The following is a 23,150-nucleotide window of genomic DNA, read 5'->3' on the forward strand; positions in this document are numbered from 1 at the left end:
AGTGTAGGACTTACGGTTTAGGAGTTATTGGCAAAAACGCATTGTCCTTTGTTATAGCGCCCCCTAGGTATGGGACGATATGATTTTTTTTGTCTGAGTAGCGGTAGGGGTTTTGTATCAGGCTGTCTGGTTAGCTTTTCCCCAGCATTTTCTCATTTTTCTGGCCACGTAGTTTTACCGGAGAAGAATAATAATACACAATCGTGAAAAATCCTTACAAAAACAATAGAGTTCCCTGCTCCGCTGGGAGCAGGCGAACGGCCATGCCTTGCATTGGCTGCCCGCTTGCTTCCGCGCGCTTGGAACCCTAACAAGCAGGATAGTGGCCCTCGAGTGCCTACCCCAGAGTTAAGTTTGCCTTAGCTATATGGCAATGAGCACATATTTCACTGACAGTAGAATAAATCCTTGAGAGTCTGGCTCTGCTGTAGTGAATCCTATGAAGGACCTTGAACTGAATTAGTCCAAGTCGAGCACATGACGTTGACTCATTAACTCTACGTAACGCATGATTCCAAGTCTCATCAGAGATATATCCAAATTCTTTTGACCATTCTGCTCTGATCTCATTGAGCTTTACTGTATTAAGTGATGAAATACTATTATAAATTTTTGATAAGAGACCTCTACATTGTGTAGGAGTTTGCAAATTGATGTCCATTTCTCCCTTTGGAGATAAACTGGGAAAGCGAGGACTGATGTTACTAACAAAATCTCGAATCTGGAGATAGCGGAATAGGGTGGAACATTGTAAGTTAAATTTAGAGGATATGGCATCAAAGGTAGCGAAAATACCATGGATATAAATGTCACAAAATTTACCTACGCCTGATCTCTGCCATTGGGTGAAAACGGGATCTAATGTGGATGGCAAGAAGGCATGGTTATCACATATGGGACTGTAGACCAAGAAGTTTGTCATATTAAAGTGTTGTCTAAATTATGACCATATTTTTGTGGTGGAGATTACAACAGGGCGTGAAGAGTATTGCTTAGAAGAGAAAGTGAGCTTTGAGGTAACTAATGCAGGGAATGATGATGGCTTATATGCACTCAGTTCTATTTGGCACCTATCAGCATTAGCTTGTTGAAGCAGATAGACAACCTTTTGTAGGTTTGCTGCCCAGTAATAATACATCAGGTTGGGAAAGGTCACACCCTTGTGTCTCTGAAGGAAACGCCAACTGATGCGGGGGTGTTTATTACACCACGTGAACGAGGACAGCTGTTTATCAATAAGTCTGAAGAATGATTTTGGTAGAAAAACTTGAATACTCTGAAAGAGATACATAAATCTTGACAAGATGTTCATTTTATTACATGCTACTTTGCCAGCCAAGGATAAATTTAGGACGGTCCACTTCTGGAGGTTGCGTTTAAGATTATTAAGAAGGGGGTGAAATTTTTTTTCAAACAGATCAGAAAAAGAAAGGATCACATTAATTCCCAAATATTTGAATCCTGTTCTAAAGAGAGGGAAGGGTAGGTCAGTTTCTTAAATTTGGAATGCGGAGTTATTAATTGGGGAACATTCACTCTTTAGGAAGTTCAAGTTATATCCTGAAAATTTACCAAAACGACTCAGCAAGCTCACAATGTTGGGGATAGACAATACTGGGTCCAAGATGTAGCGCAATAAGTCTTCAGCGTGTATGGACAGTCGATGTTCGAGCTGTTTTCTATAAATTCCCTTAAAACTTTGTGAAGTCTTAAGCATAATAGAAAGTGGCTCAATAGCCAAAGCAAAGAGGAGCGGACTGAGAAGACAACCCTGTCGGGTACCCCTGAATAAAGAGAAGGGCCTAGATCGTAGTCCGGTAGTGATTATACTTGCTTTGGGTCATGTATGCAATAGTTGTATACATGATATAAATTTGGGCCCAAACCCAAACCTAGCTAATACTGCAAATAGATAAGGTCACTCGACCCGATCGAACGCCTTCTCTGCATCGAGGGAGACCACAACCTCAGGGGTACCCCCCAATAAGCTGATATATTAGAAAAAGAGTGGCGGCCCCTCATGAAACCAGTCTGATCTGAGGAGATTATGTCTGCCATGGCAGCATCCAGTCTCATAGCCAGAAGCTTAGCTAAGATTTTAATGTCTCCATTTAGGAGTGATATGGGCCTGTAGGAGGCACAGGCTGTTGGATTTTTACCTTGTTTTAGTAAGAGTATATTGTTAGCCTCTGTAAGGGTCTGCGGCAAGGCTCCCAGACCCAGTGAGTGGTTAAACATATCAAGTAAAAGAGGTGCTAACTTGGATGAGAATTTTTTATGAAATTCGATTGGATAGTCGTCTGGCCCAGGGGCCCTGCCACTCCGCATTTCTGAAATACAATTGGTAACTTCACTAAGTGCTAGGGGCCTATCCATATCCCTTTTCTTATCAGGACCTATAACAGGGATATCCAAGCCATCTAAAAAATTATACATATCTAAATTATCCTCTGGGAAATGTGATATGTATAGATCGGAATAAAATTTCTCAAAGATTAGATTTTTTTCAGCTGGATCAACAGTTTGCTTATCGGAAGTCTTTTGGATCTGTGGTATGAGCTGCGCCGCCGACCGACTTTTGAGTTGGTGGGCCAGGAGGCGGCCCACCCTCTCACCGTGCTCAGATATAAAGCCTCGAGATCTAAGCAAGGATTGTTCCACATCCTGTGTTGATATAAGACTGTATTGCATTTGTAAACAATGTCTATCCTTGTATAACTGCAGGGGGGGGATATTGAATGCCTACGGTCCAGCTCCAATATAGAACTGATAAGCTGTTCCTGCCTTGCTTTTCTGATTTTGTTACGTGTTGCCGTGTAAGATATTATAACACCTCTAATTACCACTTTCCATGTTTCCCACAGGATGGAGGGTGACACAGAGTCCGATTTGTTTTCAAGCAAAAAATTATCTATGGCAGTAGATATCAATTCACAAAAGTTGTCATCTGCTAACAAAGTTGAGTCAAATCTCCAGTTGGGGCGCTGAGCTTGATAAAGTGGGAAGGCTAGGTCCAGCATTACTGGTGAGTGATCGGACTCTACAATAGCAGAATATTCACTTTTCTTGACAAAGGGTAGTAGGATTTTGTCTATAAAAAACAATAAATTCTTGAATAAGACTGGTGGACATGTGAAAAAAATAGAACTCTATAATCTGGAAACAAGAAGCGCTAGGGATCTATACATCCCACCATCTTCATGAATGCTGCCAAGGCATGAGCTATTATTGATGGAGACGTTAATTTAGAGTTGGATCTGTCTAGGGTTGGATCTATTACACAGTTTATGTCACCACTAAAGATCAGATGGTGAGAATTCATGTTAGGCAGAGCAGAGATTAACCTGGATACAAAAGTGGGATTATCCCAGTTGGGAGCATATATACAAGCAAATGTGACTTGAACGTTATATAGGTAACCAGACACTATGACATATCGGCCCTGTGGGTCTGATATGGACTTGCTTAAGGTAAACTGTATGTTTTTATGAATTAATATTGCTGTTCCTCTTGCTTTTGTATTAAATTGTGAGTGGTAAACCTGTCCCATCCAAAGCTTCTTTAGTTTCATATGGTCTGCTGAGACCAAATGTGTTTCCTGTAAAATGCTATTTCTGTTTTTAGTTTTTTAAGGTGTGCAAAAATTTTGCCTGTTTCACTGGTCCTCTCATGCCCTTTACATTCCAACTAGTGAAGCGAACTGCTGAGGCCTCCCCTCTTACACTGCTATTACATAAGTCATCCATTAGTCTAATTTTATACCTGTCCCAGCACAGCTGGCCGATCTCGCCCCTCCATGGGTGCCTGTTTTCCTATCCACAGAGTTCAAACTTATGAGAAAAGTAAAATGAAAAAAAACCCAGAACATGACACAAATTAGCTGTATGAACGAAAATAGCAGCTCTGAACCCAAAACTTATTAAAACGCACCCCAACTGTGTCCCTGCTTCTCTTGTCGAAGCCAACTGCTGTCCCTTAAACCCCTCAAAGGTCTTCCAATAGGCCATACTCGCAATCTCAAACTAACTTTGGAAGGCTACTAATGAACTTAACATAAGGGAGTTACACTCTATGGACAATGAATTAAAACAGTACCAGTATCTATAAATATTGGCTAATATAACCTCCACGGGGCACTTGTACCAAAACCAACTTATTTATGAATGTGGAATTTGGGCTAAATTCACTAAATTCTGGAAGCCAACAACAGCCTACAACAGCCTATTAGAACAGGGCAACAGGCACTTAAACCTTTGGCCTATAAATATTCAATTCTAACCTTTAATTTAAATCAGTGGCAGTCAGAACAGATGATAATAAACACATCCTGTCTGCTTCTTTTGTAAGAAGTTCAACATCCATCAAAGACGGTATTCAACGATTGAAAAGGAGACTCTGGCAATGCTTCTGGCTCTTCAACACTTTGATGTGTACGTGGGTTCCACTTCCCAACCTGTGGAGGTTTTAACCGACCACAATCCTCTTGTGTTCCTCTCACGTATGTATAACAGCAATCAGCGACTCATGAGGTGGGCTTTAATTGCTCAAAATTATAACATTGTACTCAAGCACAAAAAAGGATGTGATAACATCGTGGCAGATGCCCTCTCTAGAGTGTGAGTGTGGAAAGGTTAACAAACTTCAATGTTTGGGTTTGTTTTCTATGGGTGGGAGTGTTACAGCTCCAATGTGGATGTTTTGTTTATGTCACTGAAGTAATGTCCTGCTCTGCTTTAGGCTCCACCTCTTCTACGATTAGGTGCTGTGTCCTCGGCTTCCCTCCAATCAGCAATTATCTGCCGGCTACTTAATGGCTGTGAAGCTGCACTTCAAGGCCTTTTGGCCATTTGTCTGCCATACCCCCCTCTGTCGGGTCCATGTGGGCCTAAGCACTTTGTTTAACTGGGGAGATGTACATCTGATCAGACTGTTTGGGTAGGGGAGAGCTGCCTTTTTGTTTATTCTCAGTTTTTCTCCTGTTTTTGTGATTGTTAGGAAGATTATCTTGTAGGTTTGTATTTTTCTTTCTGTGGATTTAGGTAAGTTTACTTTTACTTTTGGTAGGGCTGTTTTGTTTGTTATGTTGGCCTGAGCTCTCCCTGAAGTTTTGACAGTCTGAACTGTACCAGATAACCTGGTGTAAAATAAAACATCTTAACTGTCAAACCGCCTCCTCACTGTCACTGCTAGAATTTATGTTAGCCCCCTTCTCTACTCCTAGACTAAGCTAAGGGGACGTAACATAAATTGGGGGCTTGTCCGGGAATTATTTTGTATGATCCGGTGCACCCAATTTCCGACAGTGAATTGTTGGAGGTTTTTTTTTTTTTTTTAGGGGGCGTATTTGGCCGAGGGGGTAGTATGGCAACCCGTAGCTTTAATTTAAGTGAATTCTTGAATAGTCCTTCTTGGGAGGAGTTGAATGTATGCAGGAAACAAGATTTATATTCTATAGCCATACATTGTAAGTTAAATGTAACTAAACAAATGGTGAAAGAAGAGTTGAAATCTGTTGTTTCAAACCATTTTGTGAATGAAGGATTGCTTACTGGCTCTGACTCATCTGGTCTGCAAGTTTCTCTTGAAAGGTCTACTAATGAAGGATTGCTGCCTGCTGTGTCAGAGGAAGGACAAAGGCCTGCTGCTGTGGATCAGCTAAAGAGTGGAAACTTGAGTACAGATGTGTTCCCTTCTGTTGCTACTTCAACTCCTTCTTCTCACTTAAAACAAGAAGCATTAATTAAGGTACGTTTGGCCCGATTACAAATGGAGGCTCAGGATAAGGCCCAAGCTCATAAGATGGAGTTTGATCTTCGTAGGTTGGAGTTGGAAGCAGAGACAGAAAAAGTTTTGAGACTTAAACGGCTGGAGCTGGAGTTGCAAACTGAAAGGGAGGTCAAACTGCGCCAGCTGGAGTTACAAGATCAACATCTAAGAAGCTCCAGACAGCCTGAAGCTGGTACTATTCAGTCCAGTGCTGTACATCCATCTGTTGTTGGTACAACTGGCTCCCCTGACAACACAGGGTCTTTTAATGTGAGTAAAAACATTGTGTTGGTACTGCCATTCCGGGAATCAGAAGTTGATTCATATTTCAATGTTTTTGAGCGGGTTGCTGCTTCATTGCACTGGCCAAGGGAGACTTTTTCTGACAAATCAGACTTTTGTAGAGTTTGCTCATGAAAAAGCAACACTCTTTGATAGATGGCTTTCAGCAAGTAAGGTTCCTGATTACAACTCTTTACATGAACTAATGTTGCTGGAAGAATTTAAAAATGGCCTGCCAGAGCGCATTGTGGTATATCTAAATGAGCAGAAGGTTTCAACTTTGAAAGAAGCAGCTGTGGTTGCTGATGAATTTGTGTTAACCCATAAAACTGTTTTTGTGCAGAAACGTGAGTTCTCCACTAGAGAACCTCTCCCAAGAAAAGATCCTCCGAGCCCACGAAAAAGTTTTATCCCGAGAACTGAAAGGGAATGCTTTTATTGTCATAAACTTGGTCATGTTGTTGTAGAGTGTCCCTCTTTGAAAGGCAAGAATCAGTCGTGTGAAGTTACGCAGTCAACAGGAGTAGGTTTAATTAAAACCCTTCATGTTGGGGAAGGGAATCCGAATGAGGAGTTTGATCTCTGTTTCAAACCCTTCATTCTGGATGGTGTTGTGTCTCTGGTTGGAAATTTGGAGGACGAAAAACCCATTAAAATTTTAAGAGACACAGGAGGGTCAAGATCTGTGATTTTAGCGGATGTATTGCCAGTGGGTGATCATTCCTCATGTAATGATAGTATTTTGATTCAAGGAGTTGAGATGGGTTATGTTGTAGCTCCTTTGCACTATGTGAGTGTTAAGTCAAAGTTGGTTAGTGGTATTTTCCCTGTGGCAGTACGCCCCTCACTGCCCATAAAAGGGATTCAGTTTATTATGGGAAATGATATTGCGGGTGGAAAAGTGCAACCTGTGTTGGAAGTAACTAATGATCCTAAGTCAACCTTAAAAGATGATGATCTAGCAACATGTTTTCCATCAGTTTTCCCTGCATGTGTCCTTACCAGGGCTCAGAAACGAGACAGAGTTGCAGAGACTGATCTGGGGGATTCTATGTTGGCTTAAACCTTAGCTGAAGATGGCGGGCAAACCCAAAAGGACCATAAAGGGGACTTGAAGGATACTGCTGAGCATAAAGTACTGAATCTTCATTTTCCGCAATTGGATTTGCCAGTCACACGTTAGAGCCTCATCGTTGCGCAGAAATCAGATCCTACATTGGGTAAATGCTTTTCTTTCTCTGATACAGGAGATACGAAGGCTTCCTATTTTCTTGAGGATGGGGTCCTGATGCGCAAGTGGACTGCTAACCCAACAGTAAAATCAGAGGCAGGAGAAGCCTGTTCTGATGACAATGAATGGTGTACTATTTATCAGATTGTCGTGCCTGTTGGGTATCGTCATAATGTATTATCTCTGGCACATGAACATCCTTTGTCGGGTCATTTAGGAGTTACAAAAACGTATAGCAAAATACTTAACCATTTCTTTTGGCCAGGGTTGAAGGCGGATGTGGTAAAGTTTTGTCGTTCTTGTAAAATATGTCAGGTGGCAGGGAAGCCAAACCAGCCTGTTCCAGTTGCTCCTCTCCATCCTATACCAGCACTGGGGGAGCCTTTTGATCATGTCATTGTGGACTGTGTTGGCCCATTGCCAAAGACAAAGAAGGGTAACCAGTTTTTACTGACAGCTATGTGCATTGTGACACGTTTCCCAGAATCCGTTCCCCTCAGAAGAATAACTGCCCCTCTGGTGATCAAAGCATTGATAAAGTTTTTTACCACTTTTGGTCTACCAAAAGTGGTTCAGACAGATCAAGGAACTAATTTCCTATCTAAACTTTTCCAGCAGGTCATGCAGACTCTGGGAATTAAACAAGTTGTGTCCAGTGCTTACCATCCAGAGTCACAAGGAGCACTGGAACGCTGGCACCAGACCTTTAAGGCCATGTTGCAGAAATACTGTCTGGATTTTGGAAAGGATTGGGATGAAGGAGCACCTTTGATGGTGTTCGCCATCTGTGAAGCTAAGCAAGAATCACTTGGGTTCAGCCCAAATGACCTAGTGTTCGGTCATTCTGTTCGGGGACCTTTAAAGCTGCTTAAAGAACAGTTTAGGTCACCAGATCAGGTGCAAACTAATGTTCTGGATTATGTTTCACAGTTCAGAGAGCGCCTCTATAGGGCCTGGTTGGCAGCAGCAGTAGCCCTTTCCTCTGCCCAGGAAAAGATGAAGAGTTGGTATGATAAGAAAGCTGTCCTTCGATCTTTCAATCCAGGTGACAAGGTTTTGGTTTTTCTACCGGCTCCTGTGTCTGCATTATCTGCCCGATTTTGTGGACCATATCTGGTGGACAAAAAAGTGAATGAAACAGATTATGTTATTAAAACACCAGACAGGAAGCGAAAAACACGCTTATGTCATGTAAACATGCTTAAATCTTTTCATTCTCGATCCGGTTCTCCTTGTGGCCCTGCAGAAGAGCTTACTGAGTCCTTGCCCCAAATGCCATCTCCAGAAGGTCTCCTGTATTCTTCAGGATTAAACGTGGGTGCAGATGAGGATGGGCTCAAACTCTGTGATGCCAGCTACCAGAGTGCCAGAATGCTCAACTCTGAGGTACTGTCTAAGATGTCCACATATCTCTCTCACCTTACCTGTGAGCAGAGATTAGACATTAAAGTTCTAATCGATACTCATCCACAACTCTTTGGTGATATCCCGTCACGTACTACAGTGATGGAGCATGATATTAATGTTGGGAAAGCAGCACCTGTTAAGCAACATGCTTATCGTGTGAACATGACCAAGAGGGAATTGATGAAAGAGGAAGTGAACTATCTTCTGAAGCATGGGTTGGCTATACCAAGCTATAGTCCATGGAGTTCTCCATGCTTGGTGATACCAAAATCTGACGGAGCGCCTCGCTTTTGCACAGATTTCCGTAAGGTCAATGCGGTTACAGTGCCTGATTCCTTCCCACTGCCTCGCATCAAAGACTGCGTTGACAGTGTTGGATCTGCGGCTTATGTGAGTAAACTAGACCTTCTTAAAGGTTATTGGCAAGTTCCGTTGACCAACAAAGCATCAGAAATTTCAGCGTTTGTTACACCTGATCACTTTCTGCAATATACCGTGATGGCGTTTGGGATGAGGAATGCTCCTGCAACCTTCCAGAGGTTAATGTCAACTGTATTATCTGATGTGGAAACACTTCAACACTTTGATGTGTACGTGGGTTCCACTTCCCAACCTGTGGAGGTTTTAACCGACCACAATCCTCTTGTGTTCCTCTCACGTATGTATAACAGCAATCAGCGACTCATGAGGTGGGCTTTAATTGCTCAAAATTATAACATTGTACTCAAGCACAAAAAAGGATGTGATAACATCGTGGCAGATGCCCTCTCTAGAGTGTGAGTGTGGAAAGGTTAACAAACTTCAATGTTTGGGTTTGTTTTCTATGGGTGGGAGTGTTACAGCTCCAATGTGGATGTTTTGTTTATGTCACTGAAGTAATGTCCTGCTCTGCTTTAGGCTCCACCTCTTCTACGATTAGGTGCTGTGTCCTCGGCTTCCCTCCAATCAGCAATTATCTGCCGGCTACTTAATGGCTGTGAAGCTGCACTTCAAGGCCTTTTGGCCATTTGTCTGCCATACCCCCCTCTGTCGGGTCCATGTGGGCCTAAGCACTTTGTTTAACTGGGGAGATGTACATCTGATCAGACTGTTTGGGTAGGGGAGAGCTGCCTTTTTGTTTATTCTCAGTTTTTCTCCTGTTTTTGTGATTGTTAGGAAGATTATCTTGTAGGTTTGTATTTTTCTTTCTGTGGATTTAGGTAAGTTTACTTTTACTTTTGGTAGGGCTGTTTTGTTTGTTATGTTGGCCTGAGCTCTCCCTGAAGTTTTGACAGTCTGAACTGTACCAGATAACCTGGTGTAAAATAAAACATCTTAACTGTCAAACCGCCTCCTCACTGTCACTGCTAGAATTTATGTTAGCCCCCTTCTCTACTCCTAGACTAAGCTAAGGGGACGTAACAGGCATATTCATGTACATGCATACATAGCACAGACGTACTCACAAAGGTGTGGATATATGTCCATTATGAGAAAACGGTGCATCCACAAAAATCTTAAATTATTTTACCCAGAAAGTTTCAAAACTCCGTGAAATTAAAACCAAGGATGGACATTACCCCCAACCCCCTTCTCTAGAGATGCTGACAGTCGTTCAATGCAGAGTGCAGCGGTACACCACATAAATCAGTAATTAATTTGCAATGTAGCGGTCGTAGAACGCCTGGGCCTACTTCGACGTTTCAAATAATGGACTTTCTCCCTTAAACATAACTCTAAGATGGGCAGGGAAGAGAAGACGAAAAGACACACCTCTCTGATAAAGAGCTCCTTTAACATCTTTGAATGATGACCTTTTCTGTGCAAGAGTGATGCTGAGATCTGGATATATTCCCTGATATTTGACTTCATGCTGCCTGGACTATCTTAAAGCAATTTCTTTTTCCCGGATTCAATGGAATGCAAGGACGAAGGGCCACGGCGGTCGTCCTGGAGTGGGCTTGGGTCCAGCTGTGCACGCTCCAGTTACGGGTGAGACGGGAAAATGTCGTCCCCCATAGCATCCTTGAGCAACCTGGAAAACAACTTAGTTGGATCGTGGCCATCTTCACTGCCTTTAGGTATGTTAAGTAAACGTAGATTGGATCTAGGAGATCGATTTTCCAGGTTTTCCAGGCGCTTCAGCAAGGTTGCGTTTTTGACCTGGAGTCTTAACAGCAGCTTCAGCTTCGTATATTAATTGAAGTTGTCACCTGCCATGTTTTCCTCTGCTACAAGGCTACCCCGAAAAGAGGCAACTTCATCCCGCAGTCCATCCACTGAGACTTGCAGGGGCCAAATCAATTCTTGGATCAATGCGGCCATATCATCTTTAAAGTTGTTCCGTTGCTTAGACAGTTCTGTGATCAGTTGGGACATGGAAACAGGTTCTCCACATTTACTTACGCCAGGTGATTCATTATCGGAGGGTGCCGTGGCCATTGATGCTACTTTGCTAGCTAGGCTATTCGTTCGCCTGGTTGAAGTAGAAAGCTTTTGTTGTTTAAGATTATCACTAGCCATTATAACGTTGCAAGGGATCGGGAAGGGCACTTCTAACAGTCCAGAGCTTGATAAGAGTGTATATCTCCAGGTTTACAGTCATTTAAAGAAAGTTAGCCGGGAGCTCCTTCACCCTACTTCCTTCTTCTACATCGCCAAACTGGAAGTCACACCAGCAATCTTGACCTTAAACGACGGTACGTGCTGTGCGGGGGGAAGGGTGTAAGCAGAGCATACATGAACGTGATTTGCACTGCTAAGACCCTCTTCCTGGCTCTGATTGATTGTTTCTGACTGGGAGTGGTGTATTTCAGCAATTGGCGGTAGGACCGCAGGGAAGAGCCAGAGCAGCTTGATTTTTTCACAGATTATTTCTCATATTTTACTGTAAGGACATAGTGATAGTTTTAACAAATATGAGAAATTTTTTTATGAAAGTTACCTATTGCAGCTTTAAGATAATTACAAAGACAGCCTTCTACCGCCTAAAGAATATAGCTATAATTAAAAGACAAATGACTCAACAGGACTTAGAAAAACTCCTCCATGTATTTAGCCGTCTTGACTGTTATAATAGAGTATTTACTGGTCTTCCTAAAAATAATCCATCAGACAGCTACAGCTGATCCAGAAGGCTGTTGCCTGAGTCCTCCCAAAGACATAGTTGATCACATCACTCAAGTTCTGAGCTCTTTGCACTGGCTTCCTGTTGCTTAAAGAATTGACTTTAAAAGGTTGTTGCTGTCGAGATCTGTAGTTTTTTTATCTTTGATAGTTTTTGTGTTCATTTTAGCATTTGTGCTTAGTTTTCCCCTGTGCCTTTCTGTGCTTTTCTGTTAATCTTCCTGTGTTTCATGCCACTACTCATCAGTCAATTTCTGCTCCTCAGTCTTGCCCACCCATCTTCACCTGTTCCCTGTTTCACTTACTCCAGCTGTCACCCATATTCTGATTAGGCTCAGCCCATATATCCAGTTCCTGTGTATTCATCTGTGTTTAGCCATTGTTGTTACTATGCACTGTCTTGGTTGTCTTCTGTGGCACCTCTGTGTTTGTAGGTTTTCTTATTTGAGTTCCTTTGTATAAGTCTGCATTTTGGGTCTCTACACTCCACACCCTGACAGTTGCTAGTTTACAAAGTGCTAAATGATCTGGGTCCAAAATACATCTCTGATCTGTGGCTGTATTATGAACCATTAAGGCCTCAGAGAGCAGATTTGATCCTGATGACCTCAGTCACCAGAGTCAGAACCAAACATGCAGAAGCTGCATTTAGCTTTTATGCACCAAATACTGTATCTGGAACAAATTCCCAGAAAACTGAGCATACTCCCACTGAGTTCCTTTAAAACAATGTTGAAAACTATTGTAATGGGGAAAAATACTGTTTCAATTATTCTTTTTTACATGTGATCCCCTTGTGAACTGTGGAAAACACAGAGTGTTCATGTGACCGTGATTTAGTTTAGTTTAGAATACCTTTCATCTTATCTTTATAGGGCCTCGGGGTACAGGGGGCCAGGAAGTCTGTTGGTACCTCATGCTTTGTTACTTCCTCTTGATCAGTTTATTTTAAATGCTAGGTCGCTGGCAAACAAAACCTTCGTCATTAAGGATTTCTTTTCCTCTCAAGGCCTAGACTTCTTATTTATAACGGAATCATGGACAAGTGGTTTGGGTGAGTCCAGCATTTTTAATGAACTTTTACCGCAGAATTGCTGCTACTTTAATTCTCCAAGGATGTCGGGTCGAGGAGGAGGAACAGTGACTGTTTTTAAAAGTTGTTTTACTTGTAAACAGTTGCCTCCAGCCCCGCTGAGTAGCTTTGAGCTTAGCCTATTTGAACTTGGCAGCTCCCACACTGTGCTGTGTGCGGTAATCTATCGGCCACCAAAGTACAACAAAAATTTTATAAATGATTTTTCTGATTTCTTGGCTGATATCATGCCAAGGTATGACCGAGTTTTAATTGTTGGTGATTTTAACATTCATGTCTGTTGTCCTACTTCACCTATGGTTCAGTCGTTTCTTAATGTTATTGATTCTTTTAATCTTGTGCAGTCTGTGACTGGTGCTACACATGAGCATGGACACACTCTTGATCTGGTTTTATCTTATGGTCTACCGGTTTTTAACTTAGTGATTGGTGACCCATTATTTTCAGATCACATGCCTGTTTTATTTGAGATAAAGTTCTCCTGTACTAAAGTTAAACCGCGCGCTGCAGCTCGGTTCTGTCGTGTTCTTAACCCTTCTACTGCTGGTCAGTTTTCCTTTGTTTTTAATCAGAACTGTACCATCCCAGAGACTGTGGGAAATAAAACCGAGGATCTCAGCAACTGGTTTTATTCTACCAGCAAAGCAGCTCTAGATTCGGTGGCACCATTAAAAATTAGACTTTCAAAATCCAAGCATGAACCCTGGTTAAATGATGACACTCGGGCTGCCAGGAGGAACTGTCGCAAAGCTGAACGCAAATGGAAAAAGGATAAATTGCAGGTGTCGCTCCAAATATTGAAGGAATGCTGGTGCTGTTATCAAAGGATTGTAAAAGACGCCAAAAGAAGGCACCTGTCGGATCTAATTGTATCAAACAGTCACAATCCTTCTGTTTTATTTAAAACTATTGACTCTGTTCTAAATGCCCAACATGGTGGTTTTGTGGAGACTTCACCTGCTGTATGTGAAAGCTTTTTACACTTTTTTGCTGAGAAAGTCACTTCTATTAGGGCCCAGATCATACCCTCTGTTCATGACCCTTCAGTTTTTGTGCCTTGCTCTACTGTTTTCCTCAGCTTTGAATGTGTGACCTTGCAATCTTTGCAGGAGGTGGTTAGTCACTTAAGGCCAACTGGTTCTCCGGATGATGCTATTCCACCTCGATTATTCAATGATGTTTTTCTTACTATAGGTCTCTCTGTCCTTGCTCTTGTAAATAGTAGCCTGTCCTCAGGTGTTGTTCCTGAAAATTTGAAACATGCAGTTGTCCAGCCTCTAATTAAGAAACCAACCTTGGATCCTGCTGTCCTGGCGAATTATAGACCTATCTCTAAACTGCCTTTCGTTTCAAAAATTCTTGAGAAGGTAGTCTATAATCAGCTAATGGCCTATCTCATTGAACATAATATTTTAGAGGTTTTTCAGTCCGGCTTTAAATCATTTCATAGTACAGAGTCAGCTCTTTTAAAAGTTTTTAATGATATATTTTTAGCAACTGATTCTGGTGACTGTGTTGTCTTGGTGTTGTTGGATTTATCAGCTGCTTTTGACACAGTTGATCACAGAATTTTATTTTCCCGTTTGGAACAGTGGGTGGGCATTGGTCATATAGCCCTAGACTGGTTTAAATCTTATTTGGCCAAGCGTACTTTCTGTGTCTGTCTTGATGGCCATAGGTCCTCCTCTGTTCCACTGTCATGTGGTGTCCCACAGGGCTCAGTTCTAGGCCCTCTTCTCTTCTTGTTGTACCTCCTTCCTCTTGGCTCTATTTTTAGGAAATATGGGATTGCTTTTCATTGTTATGCGGATGACACACAGATTTATGTACCATTAAGGAAAGCAGACTCCACCTCTTTTCGGTCTCTGTTCTTATGTCTGGAAGATTTGAAGGCCTGGATGGCCCTAAATTTCTTGAAACTTAATGAAGATAAGACAGAGGTAGTGTTTTTTGGCAGTTCCAGTGAAGACACTCTGTCCGATGCTTGTTCCCTGGCTCAATATGTTAAGCCAGTTATTACAAATTTAGGAGTTAAGATGGATGCTGGTCTTAAGCTGGAAGCTCACATTAGAGCAGTTGTAAAATCCAGCTTTTTTCATTTAAGGCAGCTAGCCAAAGTAAAACCTATGCTTTCTAGACAGCACTTTGAAACAGCAATCCATGCATTTGTGACCACACGGCTGGATTACTGTAATGCACTTTATATAGGTGTCAGTGATTCATGCATTTCCCAGCTTCAGAGGGTTCAAAATGCTGCTGCACGACTTTTAACAGGTACACGAAAATTTGACCATATTTCCCCTGTTTTAGCTTCTTTACACTGGTTGCCAGTATATTTTAGAATTCATTTTAAAATCCTTGTTTGTTTTCCTCCAGGTGGGTGACACATGTCTGCATGTTGCAGCTCGCTACAACCATGTGGCTGTGGTCCAGGTCCTACTCAGAACCTTCTGCTCTGTGTCAGAGAAGAACATGGTGAGTCTGCNCTTCTTAAGACCCATCTTTTTTCTTTGGCCTTTGGCACAATCTGAGATGTTTCACCTTGTTTTATTGTTAATATTTTAATTACTTTAGTACTGTTTTATACTTTATACTTGACCTTTCTATTTTATGATTGTACTGTATTTCATGATTGTGTACAGCACTTTGGTCCTGTTGGTGTATAAAGTGCTTTATAAATAAAGTTGGTATGGTATGGTATGGTAACCCTTCTGTTCCTTCTGACCCCTCCTCATCCTACAAATGGTATAAGTAGGGGGAGCTATTTGTAATGCTTCAGACTCACTCTGCTGACTCACCTCAGCTCAGTGATTCTCAGCTATATAGCCTAAATAAATTATCCTAAAACAAAACTTTTCGTTGTCCTCTTTGTTAAAGAAAATTCCACAACATAGTGCTTCTGGTGGTTGTAATAAAAAAGGAAATAGCAGTTTACACAAACTATCCCAGCAACTGTTGAAACTATTACTAACGATTCTCTTGTATTTATTCTTTCATGTCTTATAAGTCAGTCTCTTCTGCCCTACAGTCAAAGCAGTGCAGTTTGGTGAAAATGAGTAATACCAGCAACAGAACGTACCAATAATGCATTTACTCTGAAAACCTGAAACCACAACAAACAGTGTAGGTGTACTGTAGGTTTGAAGGGCAATATGTCAAATAACTTAAAGGGCACCTATTATGCAAAATTATTTTTTGCATGTTTTTGTACTTCCATTTGGGTATCTACTACTTCTAGAAATAGTCCAAGCGCAAAAAGAAAAAAATCACCCAACGGTTTATTGGTAACATGTTTTCTAGAGTTTGCAAAACAACCTGTTTCAAAAACCTCAGGAATGTTGCGTCACAATCCCCGTTACGTAGCAACCCAAAACAGAGCCCAGTCCTTCACCTAACAACCCAATTAGAGCTCCACCCACTTCGTAACAGGAAGACCATCATGTTTGTTCTGCTGGTTTTACAGCAGAACAATGTCTGCAGGAAAAGGAAATGTTTTGTTGCCGGCTGCAATATAGAATGTGTCTATATTGCTACTGTCCCGACCCGCTACCAGTTGGGTTTGGACCGCTAATTGTGGCTGTCCGACTCGACAAATGTCGGATCGGAACCGTGAAGCGCCCGTCTCAAAATCAGAATCCTCAGAGTTTTAATTAATAGCGATATAAATGTCCATCAGATCTCCAGGGTTTAATCCTTCAGTGAGTTTTTATGTTTTGAGATGGGACACTGAGTTGGGGGGCATGGTCAACAGCAGCTTATTTGCATATTAGTGACATAGTCCTAAAACTGCTCATTCTGAAATGAGCTCAAAATAGGCAGAACTGATCAAGTGAAATCTCAATATCTGAGAATGATTTTGTGTATTAATATAATTTTGTATAGCTCACATACCTATACTAACTTATTCAAGGAAGCATAATAGGTCCCCTTTAATTGAACTTATAGCAAGTTGAACAGCTGATAAATTATTGCCGACGGCAACAAACAATCCCAATAATAGAAACACTGTGTATTAGAGGTGTGAAAAATACTAAAAATGTACTTAAATAAAAACACAGTTAGTCAGTTAAATTTTTTACTCACGTACAAGTAAAGTTACTAGCATAAAAATTAACTCAAGTAAAAATGAGCAATAAAAAATGGACTTCTGTAGTTGAAGATGTTTGCTTCCCATATGGGAAGCCTTATCAATTCAAAACTGGATAGTGTGGAGTTCTACGCTTTAAACAGCATGAGATGCCTTGTCTATGCATCTTAATTCACATTTAGTTTGATCTCACTCTCCTCCCTCCTGAGGGTGATTAGGGTCTTTGACTGGCTCACAGAGAGAGGTGTGAATTAGATGGAAAATGAGGCTTAATGCTCTATTTCAACTTTTAGAAGGCTGAAATCTGAGACCTCCTTTTCTCTCAACCTTAGATATTGGTTATAATTTCATAAAAATGCTCTAACGAAGTACAAGAAGTTTGAAATTGGAGATTATAATAACCTATAGTTCTGTATAGACTGATTTTTATTTGACCTAGTTGAACCTTGAAGATCCTGTGATGAAGACCCCAGTCTAGACAGACTGCAGATGGCTGAGACAACAGTCATGTTGACAACTGGACTGTTTACAGAATATTGATCAGAATTTGTTCATTCCTTGGACATCAAATAAAAATTTGCACATACTCTGTGGATCCCAACCACTCAAAAACTGGATTAATTGAGTGAAAGTTTGTCTCACATAAGAAAATGACTCATTTGCTTTTATTTTATTTTGATTACTAAAGCAGCTCATTTTTGTTTTACTATACACATCAGAGATGGAAAATAAATTACAATTAACTGCCATTACTGTAATTGTTTATTATTTTGTCATTTTAAAGTAATCATTTAAGATCTGTATTTGAACTTGATTTTGTGTCATTTCAAATATTGTGCAATTAATATCCCATCTGTTACTAAGTGAAAAATAACTTAAAATCACAAAGTAAAAAAAAGCATACTGTAAGCACCAGCAGTGCCTGGATATGTTCCTTACTTGTCAGATGGCATATGAACCAGCTAGAAATGATGACAAGTCATAAAAGATTAGTTTCCCTGATAAATCATAGAGAATCTATATGACTCCGCCAAGTTGGTGTACCATTTTGTCGGCTGAAGTGAAGTGAAACTCCAAGTTAAATGTTCTGTGTTGGCCAATCTTACAGCTAGCCTAATGTAAGTCAATCACGTGACTTGAGTTGTCCCTTTGTTTATACTGAGTCTGTACCCACTTTTTCAAAACTGCATACCAATATATCTGAAAACATACTGGGGTAATCTTTTTCAAACTGCATTATTTAATGTAGTTCACAACAAAGGTGGACAGTACTAAAACAAAATACTCTAGTAAAAGTGTTTACTGGCACTCCTTACCTCCTAGTTTAAGCACTGGTTAAAAGTTAACAGTTTAGCCACTATGATGAGCTGAAAGTCTTCAGAATCCCAAAGGAGAATGTATTTGAGCCTGGTTAGTTCACTATGGTAACAAAAATTGAGTTCATCCCCTGCTGCTCCAGAGCAGGTGATGAATTTAGTTTCAGCTTAACCTGTAAGTAAGAAACTCTGTTTGTGTAGATTCTCTTTTTTACTGAGAACCATATACAAATATCAGACTAACACAACATTTATATATCATAATGAAACCTCCTGCTGTAAGATTTTAAACAAACAGTCTGTCCAAAAACACAAATTTAAAAATTCCTCTCTCATCCTTACAGTCACCACATTTAGAAACTGAACAAATTTTGGTGTTTTTATTTTAAATTTTGATAACAAAACTATATTTATTTAGGGATATAACTTAATTTTACCATTTCATATATTGCATGTAACTAATAAAATCCAATTTTAGGTGTTCTCATTCCATTTGACCAGAACTACTTTTTAATACCTTACAGATATAATTCTCAGCATAAGAGAAAAATGAAGGAAAACTTAAATCCGCTCTTAGGTCTACATTTTCCACTTTGCTAGAAGTTTGCTGGAAGCTGCAGTTAGACTACAGTAAAAAAAGGAGTGTGCAGTGTACAAAACCAGGGTTTCCCCCAGTGTATTATAAGCCTGGCGACCCGCCAGGCTTTGCTGTCCCTGCCGCCAGGCTAAGCTCTGCTTCTTTTTTGTAAAATACATCATTTTTAATACAGGCTGGTTCGTCTGTATCAGTATTTATATGATCCCTCTATGAGAGCTCACAAAGATAATCAAACAATTCAAAACTCACAGAAGAAGATTACTGCTGCAGCCAATAAAAAGGATTGTTTATAGACCACAGAGGAAAGAAATAGTAGTCCTATGATGGGTGAATCACAACTAAAGCAGATAAATCAATGAAAGTCAAACTGAATGCTTTAAGTTTAAACATCCTCTCTGTATCACAGCCAGAAACACAACAGTTCTTCCTCCTGAATATGTGCAGCCATATTTGATGTGACAACCATCTGTTCTCCTTCCTACTGTATTTCCACTGGTTACGTAGTGTACTGCCCCCTGTCTTTTCGGAGAATACTGCACCGACGTAAGTGCCAAGTATAAATGACCTACACAGCACGCTCAGGTCCGCGCGCTGTTCGCGGAGCCCTGCGCGACTCTAATGAGCCCTGAGGCCGAGCCACCTTCAGCTGGAGTTAGCATGTCGCTGGAGCCACAGCAATAAGCATCGAACGAGCGGGTTTAACCAAAAATGGTTAGTTGAGCCAAAATTCAGCAGGTGGCTTTACAAGACCGAATATGGTAAATATGTTTTATAGTTAGTGAAAATATTAATAAGAGGCGTGCTAATTTATCCTTGTTTAACAGTAAAATGATGCTATTAAATTCAGCATTAGATATGCTTTGTTTTGTTGTCACATTTAGTGATCCAACATGCAACCTGTGCTATAAAAAACATAGTACAGTACAGCATCTCTCTGTTCTCTGTTGTAATTAATTGGCCTTGATGTGAGATGTGTGTTGGTGCCTTGTTTGTTTCATTTATGTTAATTTATTTATTTGTAAATAAGGATTCAAATTAGGTGCAAACAATTTGTATTCATTTTAATTGTATTTTTGTTTAAAAAAGTATTTCAAAAGTGCCTTTTTGTAAAAGTGTAGTTGTGTAAATACTTGACACAAATATCTTACAAAATCACATATTAAATAGCCATATTTTCAACTTTCCTGTCAACTTTAATCATTTTTTTTACTAAATCACGGTTGTCTGGTGGACGGCCACCTTCCACCCTCCAGGCTTAGCCTCTTTTCTGGGGAAACCCTGAAAACCATAATTGATGCTTATTAATCAGCCTCTTTCAAATAATTGAACTATCACTTTAATATTTCGACAGTTGTTGATTGGATGTGACTTAATAAAGATATTTCTAATTAAACTTTAATGGCTGTAATGTTACTGGGTCATTGTTTCCCAAAATAACTTCAAAAAAATAACTTTTAACACCTGTGTGAGTGAATAATAAGCAGCTGTATAAATGTATGACATCTACTGCCATACAAAGAATAGAATTACAGTTATTAAATAATTTATATTTATTCTCAATAGTAATATTTTTCATAATGCTATACGTTTTAATTAGACCAGGTCCTGTCCACCTATTGATTCTCTGGCATGATTTAGATGTTAGTTTGGGAGTTAATAATGTGCTTCATTTATGATCATGTCAGCGTTAGCATAACTAGTTACCACTGCTAATACAACCAGTGTCAGAAAGCCTTGTTTAAACTTACAAAACAAACAAATGTGTTTTAAACTTAACACCACAAGCTGAAAATATGAATCTTTCTGAGCTAACACAGCTAACAGCAAAATGAAGCTGCTTCCTTCCTTTAACTTGGAGCCAGAGCATTTCTTAAACATGGCCATAAGTTACAGGAGTTTATGTCATTATTTTTAGTTCAGCAGAAGTTGTGATGGAGGTGTAACTGCCCGCCAGTTAACAGGTGATGTATTGATAAGTGGCTGTCTGCTGAGTTACAAAAGAATAGTCAAAATGTAACTGTTTAAAAATCAAAAGTGTAAAATTTGATTGAAATTTGACTTATACATTTGAAAGTGATTTAGTTGTTACATTTAGGTATTTTACCTCAAATATTGGTTTCGACCTACACAAACAAAATAAGACCAAATTGTTACACTGGTTTTATTGGTTATATTTCAACAGCTTGTTCTTACAGTGTAAACTTGTAAGAAGCATGTTTTGAAGAATTTCTGTGGGTCTTAAGTTCATATTTCTTGTAATTATTTAAAAAAAAAAGATCCTTGGAGAATAAAAGGCTTGTCAGGTTTATGACTGAATATCCACACTACAGAGAGGTGCAATGATGGTTTGGGGGTCCAGAATGAAAACAGTTGTGTTGATTAAAACCTAAGCCTGAGACCATGATGCTACTGAAGCTGGAGAGGTAAGATTCCAGCATCCAGCTGTTGGAAAACAGACACATTATGATAATTTCGGTTCCCTCCCAGCTGTTCGGCTGCAGTCTGTCATCTGTGAGATGAGTCACAACAGCACATGGAGAGAACAATTACCTGTGAGACAAGCCAACAAATTGTGGCCGAAGAATGTCATGTGACCCCTTATTTATTAATCAACTCATTTATCGTTTTAGTCTTTGATGGTAAAAGAGTCTCAAAAGAATCAAAAGCATTTAATACGTCTAGAAATGACGTATAATAATTCGTCTCATGAAAAGCATACCCAAATCAGTACATCTAAATGATTTTTTACATTTCAGAATAGTCTGTATTGAAAGCTGACGCTTTCCGATATGCGTTTTTTTCTGCCAAAGATAGCAGGAAACTGCGGCTGAAGCAAGGAGGAAGTTAAAATTACGCAGAAAACAAATTGTTTGTTGCGATTTTATTGTGCGCCGAATGATTGTTTTCCCTCTTTTGTTCTTGAATGATACACTGACAACAATCTAAGATACTATGGACAGAGGTAATACCCAAATAAATATAAAATTACGATTTTTTCTTAATGGCGTCTGGCGCTCCGTTCTCTGTGGAAAACATCACGCATCAGATTCAGCCGAAGCAAACTGCCGACACCAAATCAAGCTTTGAGTGATCCAACTGCAATACCATTCTAAATCCACTCTGTAGGTAAACAATGGTTTAGAATAAACACATAATTTTGGCAATAATAAACGATTGTTCTGTGTAAATATTTGAGAAGCCGCAAGAGATAGACAGACAGACATAATAAAGACAGACAGACAGGAGCAACAGGCGATACAGACAATTCACCTGCTGACAGTCAGATGCAGCTGAAATAAAACTGTCTTCTTCACAAGAAGCTGTCCACCAAGGCTCTCAGTGCAGCCGGGTTTCTGCAGCAGCCAGTCCGCCCTCCGGAATGGAAGTCTCCCGATAAATCCGCATCTTTTCTCCCACCTCTCGGTGTGAAACACGGCACAGGAGTGATGGCAAGAAAGGGAGGGGCCCGTTTATCAAGTCCCCGTGTAAAAACGACAACCCCACTTCCAGGCTAAGCTTTCAGTTTAAAATATTGGTAAAATAAAACACATAGATCGTTGCTGATAAGAAGGGACTAGTTTAATAATAAACTACAGATGCAGTATTACATAATTGTTGAACTGTAACATATGATGACATGCAGGTAAAGGTAAATGCATGAATAGATCTTGTGATTACCGTTCACATGCCAAAGCTGCATAGTTAATGCCCTGTGTGTGCTGTATGCTGTGTCATCAGTCCATAAACGCCTAGAAATAGTCTATTTTACTTAAATAAACTATATTATTTATAATTTGAAAACAGAAGACTAGAGTATTCTGAGTATTCAGAGGTGGAAAGAAGCAAATTAAATTTACTCTCAATACTGCAATCGAGTATTAGGTTTGTGTACTTTGTATTTTTCAAGTAATTATTTAAATCTGTACTTGTATTTTAAGTATTGTACTGAGTTCCATTTGAAATCACATTACTGAGTACAAAAATGTGCTCATAAACATGTGAATTAAAATCAGGAGGAGAAAAACATGTGCATCATAACACCTGCAAAGACTTGGTCTGTTCCTTATCAATCAATCAATCAATCAAATTTTATTTGTATAGCACATTTCAGCAGCAAGGCATTTCAAGGTGCTTTACATAATTAAAAAACAAAATAAAAACAGCATGTGACAATGAATAAACAGTAAAAAAGAGACAAACATCAAAAACCCGCACTCTAACCCTAATTTAGCCATAAGCAACTCTAAACAGGTGGGTTTTAAGTT

The 23,150-nt window shown here is 40.0% G+C and overlaps 1 protein-coding gene across 1 annotated transcript in view; it reads right to left on the reverse strand.

Moving 5' to 3' along the window:
• The window catches only part of lrrc3b (leucine rich repeat containing 3B), a 73,577-nt gene extending 51,266 nt beyond the window's left edge, over positions 1-22,311 (reverse strand). Inside the window, exon 1 of the mRNA XM_017441225.3 lies at positions 22,156-22,311. The gene's annotated coding sequence lies outside the window, so the exon portion shown is untranslated. The remainder of the gene's footprint in view (positions 1-22,155) is intronic.
• Between the last annotated feature and the right edge of the window lie 839 nt (positions 22,312-23,150).

Source organism: Kryptolebias marmoratus, linkage group LG5 (assembly GCF_001649575.2).
Source record: "Kryptolebias marmoratus isolate JLee-2015 linkage group LG5, ASM164957v2, whole genome shotgun sequence".
NCBI lineage: Eukaryota > Metazoa > Chordata > Actinopteri > Cyprinodontiformes > Rivulidae > Kryptolebias > Kryptolebias marmoratus.